Below are 13,827 nucleotides of genomic sequence, written 5' to 3'. Positions count from 1 at the left end.
TGCAGAATTTTCTATAAACCAGAGTGAAAACCGGTGCTAAATTTTGTATTTTGACTTCTAAACCAGTAAGCATTTACTTTTTTCCCCACCCTCCTCCCCTGTCCGCCTCCTAAACATTTACTTCTTAAAACAACCTAACAAGGTAGTTATTTTTGATATTCCTATTAATATTTACTTGAAGACACTGAGGCACAAATTAAGGAATGTATCCAATGTCACAATAAATAAATGGGAGACCCAAGACTCAGCTGAGGTGGTCAGACTCTAGAGCTTGTGCTTTTAACTCTCACCTTCTGTGGGTGGCCCAGGCACAGGGTAATCTGAACTCAAGAGTAAAATTGGGAAGGTACCAAAGTAGGTATCGTGAAGTCAGTCTCATTCTCACCCCATTCCTCAAAGCGTCCTCAGCCATCGTTTTCTTGGAAATCATGTCCTATCTGTGTACAGCAAGCAACCTTCTTTTTAACACAGAATGTACAGTCTTTTATCTATTTTTTTTACTCTTTTATTTCTTTAAAAATACTACGGGGCGTCTGGGTGGCTCAGTCAGTTAAATGTCTGCCTTCGGCTCAGGTTGTGATCCCATTTTTTGGGATCGAGCCCTGAGTTGGGCTTCCTGCTCAGCAGGGAGTCTGCTTCTCCCCCTCCCTCTGCCTACCCCCATTGCTTGTGTGCTCTCTCTCTCTTTCTGCACTCTCTCAAATAAATAAATAAAATCTTAAAAATATTCCACTAAAAATTATTGAAGAATATTTTACACCCAATGAAATGTGCAGATCTTAAATATGTTTGATGAATTTTGACAAATTATACACCAGTGTGTACATTACTCATGTCAAGATATAGAACATTTCTGTTATCCCTAAAAGTTCCCTTGTGTCCCTTTTCAGTTACTACAACCAACCTCCAAATCCTGAAGCGACCATTGTTCTGATTTCTGTCATTACAGATTAATTTTGTAGGTCCTCCAACTTCATAAAACAAAATTATAAAGTATATGCTGTTTAGTGTCCGTCTTTTCCTCAGGGTAATGCTTTTGAGATTATTTACTTTTTAAGTAATCTCCAATGTCCAGCATGGGGCACTAACTCACAACTCTGTGATCAAGAGTTTCAACTCCACTGATTGAGCCAGTCAGGTGCCCCTTGAGATTTTTTTTGATTTAAATGCTTGTATCTGGGGGGGCGCCTGGGTGGCTCAGTTGGTTAAGCGACTGCCTTCGGCTCAGGTCATGATCCTGGAGTCCCGGGATCGAGTCCTGCATCAGGCTCCCTGCTCGGCGGGGAGCCTGCTTCTCCCTCTGACCCTCCTCCCTCTCATGCTCTCTGTCTCTCATTCTCTCTGTCTCAAATAAATAAATAAAAATCTTAAAAAAAAAAAAAAAAGCTTGTATCTGGGGGCGCCTGGGTGGCTCAGTCGGTTAAGCGTCTCTCCCTTCAGCTCAGGTCATGGTCTCAGGATCCTGGGATCGATTCCCGCATCAGGTGCCCCCCTCAGCGGGTATCTGCTTCTCCTTCTCCCTTTGCCCCTCCTCCTGCTGGTGTGTGCTCTCTATCAAACAAACAAAATCTTAAAAAAAAGAAACAAAACTCTTGTATCTGTATTTTTTGCTTTTTATTTGAGTAGTATTCATTTGCATGAAAATATCTTTTCCTGTTGATGGATATTTGGGTTGCTTTTACTTTTTTGGCTATTATGACTAAAGTCAAGATTCTTATGCAAGTCTTGTGAATATATGGTATTTTTTTGGGGTAAATATTAGGAGTGGAATTGCTGGATCATAGTATAGATTAACTTTTTTATTTATTTTATTTTTTTTAAATCTTTTTTTTTTTTAAAGATTTTATTTATTTGACAGAAAGAGACACAGAGAGAGAGGGAACACAAGCAGGGGGAGTGGGAGAGGGAGAAGCAGGCTTCCCGCCGAGCAGGGAGCCCGATGTGGGGTTCGATCCCAGGACCCTGGGATCATGACCTGAGCTGAAGGCAGACGCTTAACGACTGAGCCACCCAGGCGCCCCTTGCCTGTTTTTTTCTTTTTCTTTTTTTTTTTTTTTAAAGATTTTATTTATTTGACAGAGATGGCGAGAGCAGGAACACAAGCAGGGGGAGTGGGAGAGGGAGAAGCAGGCCTCCCGCTGAGCAGGGAGCCTGATGCGGGGCTGGAGCCCAGTGTGGGGCTCGATCCCAGGACCCTGGGATCATGACTTGAGCCGAAGGCAGATGCTTAACGACTGAGCCACCCAGGTGCCCCTATAGATCAGTTTTAGAATTGAAGTATTAACATGGTCTTCTGATCTGTGCAGATGGTATATCTCCATTTATTTAAATCTTCTTGAATTTTTCTCAGCAATATTTTACAGTTTTCAATGTGAAGATACACTTTTTTCAGTGTATTTGTAGGTATTTGATATTTTTGGTTATTTAAAACATTTATTTTAAATATTTTATTTACTTATTTTTAAGTAATCTTTATACCCAGTGTGGGGCTCACACCCACAGACCTGAGATCAAGAGTCACACACTCCACTGACTGAGTCAGCTAGGTGCCCCATTTTCTATTTATTATCTTTTGTTAAAGATTTTACTTATTTATTTGAGAGAGTATGGGCAGGGGGGGAGGGGCAGAGGGAGAAGGAGAAGTAGACTCCCCGCTGAGCAGGGAGCCTGACGTGGGGCTCGATCCCAGGACCCTGAGATCATGACCTGAGCCAGAGGCAGACGCTCAACTGACTGAGCCACCCAGGCGCTCCCCATTTTCTATTTTTTAAAGTTATTTGTTGTACAGAAGTAATTGGTTTATGTATACTGATCATGTATCCTGCAACTTTGCTCAATTCATTTATCAGTTCTCATAGTGGGTTTGTATATTCCTTTGGATTTTTCTACCTATATAATCATATCATCTTGAAGGAAGACAGTTTTACTTTTCCTGTCCAGTTCTAATGCCTTTTATTTCTTTTTCTTCTTTATTATACTGGCTAGAACCTCTAACACAGTATTGAATGGAAGTGGTGATATGGGGCCTTCGGTGGTTGAGGAAGTTGCTTTCTAGTCCTATTTTGTGGAATATTTTTTCTTTTTCTTTTTTTTTTAAATGAAATCCAGGGTCCTTTTTTTCTTTTTCTTTTTTCTTTTTTTTTTAGATTTTATTTATTTGACAGAGAGAGACCCAGTGAGAGAGGGAACACAAGCAGGGGGAGTGGGAGAGGAAGAAGCAGGGTACCTGCTGAGCAGGGAGCCCGATGAGGGGCTGGATCCCAGGACGCCAGGATCATGACCTGAGCGGAAGGCAGACGCGCAATGACTGAGCCGCCCAGATGCCCCATATTTTTTCTTTTTTAATTATGAAAGGGTGTTGGATTTTGTCAAATGCTGTTTCTGCACCTGTTGAGATTATTTGATTTTTGTCTTTTATCCTATCAATATGGTGTGTCGTATTAATGGATTTTCAGATGTTAAAGCAACTTTACAGTCTTAGGATAAGTTCCCTTGGTGTGGTGTGTAATGCTTGCTATATGTGGCTAGATTTGATTTGCTAGTGTTTTGTTGAGGGTTTGTTTATATATATATTTATAAGAGAAATTTACATATGACTTTTCATATGATATCATTGGTTTTGGTAATACCAGCCCTTTATTTATTTATTTATTTTTAAAGATTTTTATTTATTTGACAGAGAGAGGGAACACAAGCAGGGGGAGTGGGAGAGGGAGAAGCAGGCTTCCCGCGGAGCAGGGAGCCCGACGTGGGGCTGGATCCCAGGACCCTGGGATCATGACCCGAGCCGAAGGCAGACGCTTAACGACTGAGCCACCCAGGCGCCCCAATACCAGCCCTTTAGATGAGTTGGGAAGTTGTTCTTTCCTTTTTGAAGATTAGTTTTGTATATGGGATCATTTTTCTTCAGCCTGAAGCACTTCCTTCAGCATTTCTTATATCGTGAAGTGTGCTGGGGACAGAGTCCCTCAGCTTTTGTTTGTCTGGAAAGGTCTCTATTTTTTTTTTATCATATTTTATTTTATTTTATTTCATCATGATAAGTGTACTCTTTAATCCTCATCCCCTATTTTCCCCATCCACTCATCCACCTCCCCTCTGGTGACCCTCTTTGTTCTCTGTAGTGAAGATGAAAAGGTCTTTATCCTTTAGTTTTGAAGGATATTTTTGTGGAACATAGACCTCTGGGTTGATAGCTTTTTTTTCTTTCAGCACTTTTAAGAATTTATGCCATTGTTTTTTAGCATCTGTTATTTCTGATGAGAAGTCAGGTATCATTCTTAACCTTTTTTCCTGCTGTGTTTGAGGTGTTTTATTATATATATATTTTAAATTTATTTAGTTTTAGAGAAAGAGTGTGCATGTGTGTGTGGGGGGTGTGTGGGGGGCAGAGGGAGAGGGAGAGAGAGAATCTTAAGCAGACTCCCCGCTGAGCATGGAGCCCAATGTGGAGCTCCACCCCACAACCCTGAGATCATGACCTGAGTCAAAATCAAGAGTCAGACTCCCAACTAACAGCCACCCAGGTGCCCCTACTTATTATTAGAAATACTTTCTTTTTATTAAAAATTTTTCTCTTTCAATTTGACTATAATTTTCTAGGTGTAGTGCTTTTGTATTCTTCCTTTTAGGGATTTACTTAGTTCCTTGGATCTGTGTGTTGGTATATTTAATCAACTTTGGAAGGTTTTTGGCCGTTGCCTCTCAAATATTTCTTCTGCCTCATATTCTTTCCCCTCTCCTCCTGGGACTTCAGTGATACTTATTTTAGATTGACATCCTCCCATAGGTTTTGAATACGTTTGTATTTTTAATATTTCTTTGTCTCTGTGTTTATATTTGTATGTTTTCTATTCTACACAGTCACTGTTTTCTTTTTTTGTGTTCATTGTGTAGTTAATTCCATCCAGTAACATTTTAATTTCAGATACCGTATTTTTCAAAAGTTCTAGAACTTCCTTTTGTTTTTTTTGTCAAGTTTGCATTTCTCTGCTAATATTCTTTTCTTCTTCATTCCTTCTGATGTTTTCCCCAAATCTTTTAATGTATTTATAATTGCTGTTTTGAAGTTCTCATCTGCCAATTCCAACATATGGTCATTTGTGGGTCCTATAGATTGTTTTTTCTCTTGATCATGGGTCACATTTTTCTGCCTTGCATGTCTAGTAATTTTTAATTATATAATGAACATTATGGGTGGTACATTCTAGAGACTCTGTTTTTGGTTATTTTCCTGTAAAGAGTGTTGAGTTTTGTGAAGGCAGACTGTTAAATTTTGGGGAGATCATCTTTTTTTTTTTTTTTTTAAGATTTTATTTATTTATTTGAGAGAGAGAGAATGAGAGACAGAGAACATGAGAGGAAGGAGGGTTAGAGGGAGAAGCAGACTCCCTGCCGAGCTGGGAGCCCCATGCGGGACTCGATCCCAGGACTCCAGGATCATGACCTGAGCCGAAGGCAGTCGCTTAACCGACTGAGCCACCCGGGCGCCCGGGAGATCATCTTGATCCTATAGAAGCATGTAGCCTGTAGGGTGGATCTTTTGTTTTTGCCCTAAGTTTTGAGACATAACCTTTCAGTTCTGGAACATGGTTTTTATTCCTCTAAGGTGTGGCCTGTCTAGGTTTTTAATGGAGAACCTTTCTAATTTGGCAGAACTGAAACTCCAAATTCTGTCTCTCCAGGATTGGACAGCTGCTGACATCTTTGCTTAGCTCTTTCTCCTCACAACAGTTGCTTTCTGCTTAGTGTTTTTCAGTTTTATTGACATAAAATTGACAAAATTATAAGTTATTTAAAGTACATTATGATGATTTGATATATGTATGCATTGTGAGAGAACTCTCCCTATCTGGTTAATCATCACATCTGTCACCTCCTGTATCGTGTGTGTGTGTGTGTGTGTGTGTGTGTGTGTGAACATTTAGGTTGTGCTCTCTCAGCAGATCTCAGCTATTCCATACAGCGTGAGCAGCTGTAGTCACCGTGTTTTTTATCACATCCTCAGACCTTACTTGTCTTCGAGCTCAGCGTGTGGACTCTTGACCAGCCTCCCCCTGTCTCCCCTGCACGCAGCCCCTGGCAGCCACTTTCTGCTCTGTTTCTATGAGTTTTACTTTTTTTTTTTTTTTTGCTTGATTTGTTAGTGTCTCCTCCCACCATGTGCAGTTTAGGAGTCAGTCAAGAATTTGGGAGGAATTTAATGCAGACTTACGGGATTTTCACTTCTTTTGGATTTTCCCTTTCAGTTTCAGCCATTCTTCTTTTTTAAAGATTTTATTTATTTATTTGAGAGAGAGAGACAGCATGAGAGGGGAGAGAGTCAGAGGGAGAAGCAGGCTCCCTGCTGAGCCGGGAGCCCGATGTGGGACTTGATCCCAGGACTCTGGGACCATGACCTGAGCCGAAGGCAGTCGCCCAGTTTCAGCCATTCCGATAGCCTTGAACTCTGACCTCTGTTCCTCCTGTAGGAAGACACTAAGCCTGCAGTCTTCTAGCACTGAGAGAGCTGGGAAGTGCCCTCGGGTCAGAAGGCGTTTCAGTGTGGAGCTCGAGTTCGTTCTCCTTCCGGTAATTGTGTTCGCTCCAGTTTCTTCATGTTTCTGGTTGTTCTCCAACACCTTCAAAGAGCTGTTTTTTATGTCTTGTACAGTTTATTATTAGTGGTAAGAAGATTAGTCTGATATGAGCTGGAGCCAGAACTCTCAGACTTTTTTTTTCTTCCAAATTTTTAAAAGATTTTATTTATTTGTTTGACAGAGAGCATGAGTGCAAGCATGAGCAGGGGGAGGGGTAGAGGCAGAGGATGAAGCAGACTCCCAGCTGAGCCGGGAGCCCACCACGGGGCTCGATCCCAGGACCCCAGGATCATGACTTGAAGGCATATGTTTGACTGACTGAGCCACCCAGGCATCCCAGACCTGCACTTTTAAACCCTGCGTTACACATGCCCGACAGAGGAAGACAAGGGAGACCAGGGTGAACATTGGGTGTGCCCGCTATGGAGGTGAGCACAGGAAATAGAAGCCGACCTGGAGTAGCTCTGGGTGCTGGAGGAGACTAGGAGAGTATGGCGTCAAGGACGCTAAGAGAGGTTGGTACTTAAGAGTCTGGTGGTAAGCTGTGGGATGTAGAGTGAGGGAAGGGCTGAGAGGTGGTCCTTGGTGGTCATTGGCTTCCTTGACAAAAGTAGTTTGGTGGCATGCTGGGGAGAGAGGCCAGATGGGAGGAGAGGGGTTGGGGACAGTAGTTCTTTCAGGAAGCATTGCTGTGAACAGGGATTGGAGAAATGTCTGTGGGGCAGGGGGTGTGTGCCTGTGTGCATGCACAGTGACAGGAATACGCTAGTGGAGGACAAGGGTCTGGAGATACCAGAGGAGCAATCTTGGGAGAGAGTGAAGGGTGGGGTCCAGAGCATAGGTGGAGGGACTGGCCTTTGGTGGGAGCAAGGACCCCTTTCTCCATTGTAATGGGAAGGAAAGAGTGGATGTGGTGATTTGGGTTGGTAGATTTGATAGAGGGAAGATGGGAGAATTCCCATTTGAGACCTTTGGCTTTTTCTGTGAGTTAAAGGGTAAGGTTATTGGAGAGTTGAGGAGAGAGTAGAAGGAATAAAGTGGTTGTTATGGTAGTTACGTATTGCTTTGTTACAGAGCACCCCGATGATCAGTGACTTAAAATAGCATTCTTTATTTTTGCTTGTGAGTCTGTGGGTTGAGCTCAGTTTGGGCTGGGCTGGGCTGGCATGGCTTCTCTCTGCTCCTTGTGTTGTCCGCCTGGCTTCCTGTGTGGCTGGGGGCTTGGCTGGGTCTTTAGGCCTCTCTCCAGGCTTCTGTCAGCCTCAGGGAGGCTGGATAGGGCTTCTTCACACACTGTCACAGGATTCCAAGAGGGCAGGACTGGAAGCTGGCTCTGAAAACGGCACCTGTCCTCTGCTGCCTTCTGGTGGTTACAGCAGGTCAGAGGGGTCACAGGATGGGCAGATGGATTGCACTTCTTTTTTTCCCTCTTTTTGACTTGACTTCTGGGTGCAATGAGCTATATAGAATTAGTGCCCATCTAAAATTTGTCTCAGTTGTCTTAAGAGAGGGAAACTAACTTCTTAGAGTTCAAAGGCTGTGCTATATTAATGTTCAGTTGAGATGTCTGGTCATTAGTTGTTTTTTTTTTTTTAAGATTTTATTTATTTATTTGATAGAGGGAGACACAGTGAGAGAGGGAACACAAGCAGGGGGAGTGGGAGAGGGAGAAGCAGGCTTCCCGCCGAGCAGGGAGCCCGATGCGGGGCTGGATCCCAGGACGCCAGGATCATGACCTGAGCCGAAGGCAGACGCCCAGTGACTGAGCCACCCAGGTGCCCCTGGTCATTAATTTAAAATGAGTAAAACGGGCACCTGGGTGGCTCAGTCGGTTAAGCGTCTGCCTTCGGCTGGGATCATGATCCCAGGGTCCTGAGATCCAGTCCCGCATCGGGCTCTCTGCTCAGCAGAGTCTGCTTCTCCCTCTCCTTCTGCCCCTCCCCGCTACTTCTCACGTGTGTTTGCATGCTTGCGCTCTCTCTCTCATAAATAAATAAAATCTTTAAATAAATAAAATGAGTAGAAGTCAAGCCAGGTTTCCTCATGGAAGCCTTTGACCAACTCCTGCTCCCTGACTAATGATAATTGCGGACATTTATTGGGCACTTAGTTTGCCAGCCATGTTTTGAGCACTTCATACAGATTATCTTGCTTGATACTCACATTGTCCTCTGAGAGATACACCATCCTCATCTGTACTGCGTCGTTGGGGGGGACTGAGACACAGAGAACTGTAATCAGGTCAGTAAGTGGAGGGGCTGACCGCAGGCCAGGCAGCTGTACGCGCAGCCGAGGATGCAGCCACCGTGGCTCAGCGCCCCTGTAGAGGGCACGTCCTCCGCTTGTGACCATCGTGGTGTTAACACACACAGGTCGGCACGCTCCGTGCCCGCGCCAGGTTCCATGCGCTGAACTTTGCCCCAGTCAGCACTGCTCCCCACCAGAGGAGGCTGGTACTTCCATCCCTGTCCATAAGAACGCCCCAAGGCCCAGGGAAGCCATGGCTCCATGCTCAGGCTCAAAGGTAGGACCCTCTCTGGGCGGAGTCCTTCAAGATCTGCTAGAGGTCAGGCTCCTGAGGGTGGGGCTGTGTGTGTCAGTCTCGTCATTTGTTGCTGAGAAGAGGGTGCCCAGTGCCCTGTCTGTGGGCTGTTAGCAACATTGAAGCCTTTCAGAGCTCCTCTTCAAGAATGTAACTGCCACCTGTCAGCCCATGGACTGCCCCTTTTATCACTGAGATGTAATTCACATACCATAGAATCACCCTTTAAAGTATGCAGTTCAGTGGCTTTTAGTACATTCACAAGGGCAACCAGCACCAGTAACTCCAGAATGATTTATCACCCCGCAAAGAAACCTGTTGACTGCTGCATTTTGAAGACGTGCCCTTCTCTCCTCAGGGTCTCATTTCCCCTCGAGCCTGTGAGACCCTCCTCTGTCCCTTTCGTGGCTCAGTCCTGGTTAGTACCTTCATGTCATCTCCTTCCATCTTCATAATCCTTCCTGTAACTCCTTTGATACCTCCTTTTTTTTGTTTATTTTTTCTTTCTTTCTTTATTTTTTAAAGATTTTATTTATTTATTTGACAGAGAGAGACACAGCGAGAGAGGGAACACAAGCAGGGGGAGTGGGAGAGGGAGAAGCAGGCTTCCCGCGGAGCAGGGAGCCCGAAGCGGGGCTCGATCCCAGGCCCCCGGGATCATGACCTGAGCCGAGGGCAGACGCTTAACGACTGAGCCACCCAGGCGCCCCCCTTTTTTTCTTTATTGACTGGGCCAGAATCTGGTGTCACGTGGAGATTGAGAATATGGACTTTGCTGTCAGCCAACCTGGGTTCTAGTTTTGAATTGACATTTATTAACCTGTGGCCTTGGCCAGTGCTGTATTTATTGAGATCTCTGCTCTTTAACCTGCAAACTGGGGTTAGTGGTTAGTTAGTTGTACTGAGCTCCTGCAGTGCCTGCACACAGTGAAATGTCCATAAAAGCAGCTCCTGCTGTTTTCCTTTCTCCTGGCAGGTGCAGCCTGCAGTCAGAGTTCCTTGGCTTAGTTGTCTTGTGCTTCTGTTTGGACTCAGCTCTGGCCACTGCCCTGGTGTCTGCCCTGGTGCTTGTTGGGGCTTTATGCTGCCTGTTTGGCAGCGCTTTTCAGCTGCACGTCTCTACTTACTTGTCCTTCCAGGAATCTGGGCCCACAGTACGCCCTGCCCGCCCTTGGTTCTGGTTCTTCCAGGAGTATGGTGCCGAGAACACATGCACTGCAGGCGCTGTTTGGTGTTAGTTGTGGGCGGATGCTCACTGGGGCCTTGCTGTGGTATGTCTCTGGCTCTCCGTACAGGCAGACCCCGATCTATCAATGGTTCAACGTTAGATTTTTCAACTTTACGGTGCTGCGAAAGCGCTACGCGTTCTGCAGAAACCGTACCTGGAATTTTGAATTTGGATCTTTTCCCTGGGCTGGCAGTATGTGGTACCATGCTCTTGTGATGCTGGGCAGCGGCCACAGTCCCCAGTCAGCCCGCGATCACGCGATCACCAGCCGATACCCTGATAGCAGCCATGCTGTTTCTCTTTGAGGACGGTAGGCCGTACCTTACACGAGGTATTCGGCACTTACTGTAAGTTGAGGAAGATCTGTCGTTGACTCCTTTTCTCCCTGGGCCCCAGGGAGGCTGCTGGTGTTGGCCACTTTCCTAGACCAAGTGGCGGCAGTCATGATAGCTCCTTGTCACTGAGTCACATCTTCACTTGCATCACACGCACACTGGGCACATGCCCAGGACTGCAAGACTAGTCAGTGATGGAAGCGGGATTTCATGCCAGAGAGCCCCCCCCCCCCCATGCTCAGGTCTGCCGCCCGGGTGGGCTTTTTGCTGGGGCCTCTGTGCTTGTCTCCAGGAGGGAAGAGGAGGGTATGTGCTGACGATGCCAGCAGGCTCTACCCTTAACCAGGCAGAGTAGCCGTGACCACTAGCAGTGAGTAGATAGAAGGTTTTCAGCTCTCGCTGTGAGTCATCTCTTCATCACACTCAACAGCAGGAGGAAGCTCTTGAGAAAACCAGGAGAGGGTGAGGACCTGCTCAGGCCCAACAGCTCTTCTTGTTCAAGGTGTCTGGTGGGGCTGTGTGTTGGTCACCTTTCTGAGACTGAGCTCCATCAGTGGGGGGAGAAATGGGGCTTTTGGGAGCTCGAAGCCCCAGGAGTGTGCAGCCACCTAAGCAGGCTGCTGTTGGGGTGAGTGGCACGCAGGCTAAGTGCGAGTTGTTGAGTTTTCACAGAAGGCCAGGCGTGAGGTGGATATGCGGCCTCGGTGTGGGTCCCGTCTCATCCTCGCGGCTCCCAGGCTGGGGCCAGCGGGGCATGAAGGCAGGCTAGCTCTCCGGCAGAGACACCGTCAGCCTGAAGATGCACTTACTCTTCATGGTGTCGGCGCACATGGTGTTAAAAATTTAAATTAGTTGTTAACATTTGAAGATTTGGGGATTTAAGAAAATTTGGGTTTCGTGCTTTTCTTGTAGATACTAGCAGATGTGTCCCCTTGCCCTGTGTCTGCTGTGGACCTGCCCCCGCTCCCGTGGTCGGCCCTGGGCTCCTGCTGCAGACGTCACTCCACCTGCTGTCTTCTCTGGCAGTTTCCTTCCCCTTAACACCTTCCCACTCTGCAGCCCTTTGCGCCGCAGCCCTTGAGTTAGGACGTGGCCAAAGAACCGGAAACCCGGGACTGGGCACTGCCCTGTAGCCACTGTAGAACAGCTCCTGCTCTGCAAGTGTGAGGTTAGGGGATTCGCTTCTGAATAGAGCTGGCTTCCTTTCTAAAACATTGCTTTGCACCCTTCTGGCATCTGGAATTAGCTAGGCTGTGCTCTCCTGTTCTCTGACCGCGGCACTCACACACTCCCTCTCCAGGAGCAGGCTCCACTTTCTTCTTGGCCCCTTTTCTGGGGCCACCTGCCAGAACCAGGAGCTGGAGACCTGCAGGCAGGAGAGGCTCAGCTGCCGGCAGCTGCACCCGCATCAGCCTGCGGCCCCTCCCGCTCTCTGCTCCCCGAGACCCCCCTGGCCGGGGAAGGCGCCTGCCTGTGTAGCTCTCACTGGCACCTGGCACCTGTATTGGGATCGTTTTTCTCTGTTGTTTCCCCATTTATTTTTTGTGCTAGGAAATGTCCTCTAGAATGTCAAGTCTGTTTCCATATATTTGTATATCTTATTCTCTGATAGAGCTTTTTTTTTTTTTTTTAAAGATTTTATTTATTTATTTGACAGAGAGAGACACGGCGAGAGAGGGAACACAAGCAGGGGGAGCAGGAGAGGGAGAAGCAGGCTTCCCGCGGAGCAGGGAGCCTGATGCGGGGCCTGATCCCAGGACCCTGGATCATGACCTGAGCCGAAGGCAGACGCCCAACGACTGAGCCACCCAGGCGCCCCTCTGATAGAGCTTTTTTAAGAAATGGATTTTTAATTGTTAACAAAGTAACAAATATGAGGCTTCTAATTAGAAGATCTGTTCTTACATGCAGCCTTCCCCTCCCCTAGTTCCATTCCGTAGAGACAACTGTTTTTGAACTCTTAATAGCTGTTTAATCCTGATAGTTACTTCCGTAGGTTAATAACAATAAAAACTCACAGCAGCTAACACGGACTAAGGCTTTTCGTCTGTCAGGCGTTGTTCTAAGATCTTTACGTTGAATTCTTCTGTAAATTCTCGCGGTGCACCGGGTAGGTGTTGTTACCCACCCTTCATAGATGAGGAGCCCGAGGCCCAAGGAGAGGCTAATTGACTTGCCCAAGGCCTCTTCTTTTTTTTTTTTAATTGTTTTTAAAGATTTTATTTATTTATTTGATAGAGACAGATCGTGACAGAGATAGTGAGAGAGCGCACAAGCAGGGGGAGAGGCAGGCTTCCCTGCGGAGCAGGGAGCCCGATGTGGGGCTCGATCCCAGGACCCTGGGACCATGACCCGAGCCTAAGGCAGATGCCTAACCAACCGAGCCACCCAGGTGCCCCCAAGGCCTCTTCTTTTTTGTTTTAATTTTTTAATTGTGGTAAAATATACATAACACAAAACTTACTATTTTAATAATTTTTAAGTGTGCACTTCAGAGGCACTAAGCACGTTCACCCGGCTGTGCACCAGTCACCCCCGCCTGTGTCCAGAACTTTTCTGTCTCCCCAAGCTGGAACTGTCCCTATCACGCTATCTCCTCCCCCAACCCTTCCCCGGTCCCCAGTCCCTGGCCCCGCCGTCTGCTCTCTGTCCCCCTGGGTCTGACCACTGCAGATGCCTCCTAGAAGTGGAACCAGACAGGATTTGTCCTTCTGGGTCTGGCTTGTTTCAGCACAGTGTCCTCAGGGCTCCCCCGGGTCGTGGAGGTGTCAGCAGCTCCTTCCTTTTTAAGACTGAGGATGTGATTGAGAATAGATGCCCATGGCCTTCTACCTGCCTCAGGGAGAAGAGGATATCATCCTTGGAAGGTCAGACGCTGAAGCTCAGCTCTGTTAACCTTTGGACCTGCTGTGGATATTCCATTAGGGGACCATGCAAGACATCGCTGAGTCATCTACTATTAGACAACCTGATTGCTTCTTGGCCTTTTGGCTAAGATCAACTGTACTGTGTGTTCCTATCAGTTTAATATTAGACGACCTGACTACCTATTTTCATGAAGTAACATCTCTCCCATTCCTCTGCTGTCTTTCCTGGGGATGGTCTGTGAAAATCCTCCTAGGATTGAATCACCAAGGACCCCCA

At 46.5% G+C, this 13,827-nt stretch overlaps 1 pseudogene; it reads left to right on the top strand.

The window, feature by feature from the left end:
* The first annotated feature begins 13,654 nt into the window (after nucleotides 1–13,654).
* On the top strand, nucleotides 13,655–13,764 carry LOC117997761 (annotated as a pseudogene).
* Nucleotides 13,765–13,827: the final 63 nt, after the last annotated feature.

Source organism: Mirounga leonina, unplaced genomic scaffold (assembly GCF_011800145.1).
Source record: "Mirounga leonina isolate KUSES-001 unplaced genomic scaffold, KU_Mleo_1.0 Mir_375, whole genome shotgun sequence".
In the NCBI taxonomy this organism is placed as follows: Eukaryota; Metazoa; Chordata; class Mammalia; order Carnivora; family Phocidae; genus Mirounga; species Mirounga leonina.
Note: the sequence above shows the minus strand (reverse complement) of the source record. Positions and strands in the feature narration are given on the sequence as shown.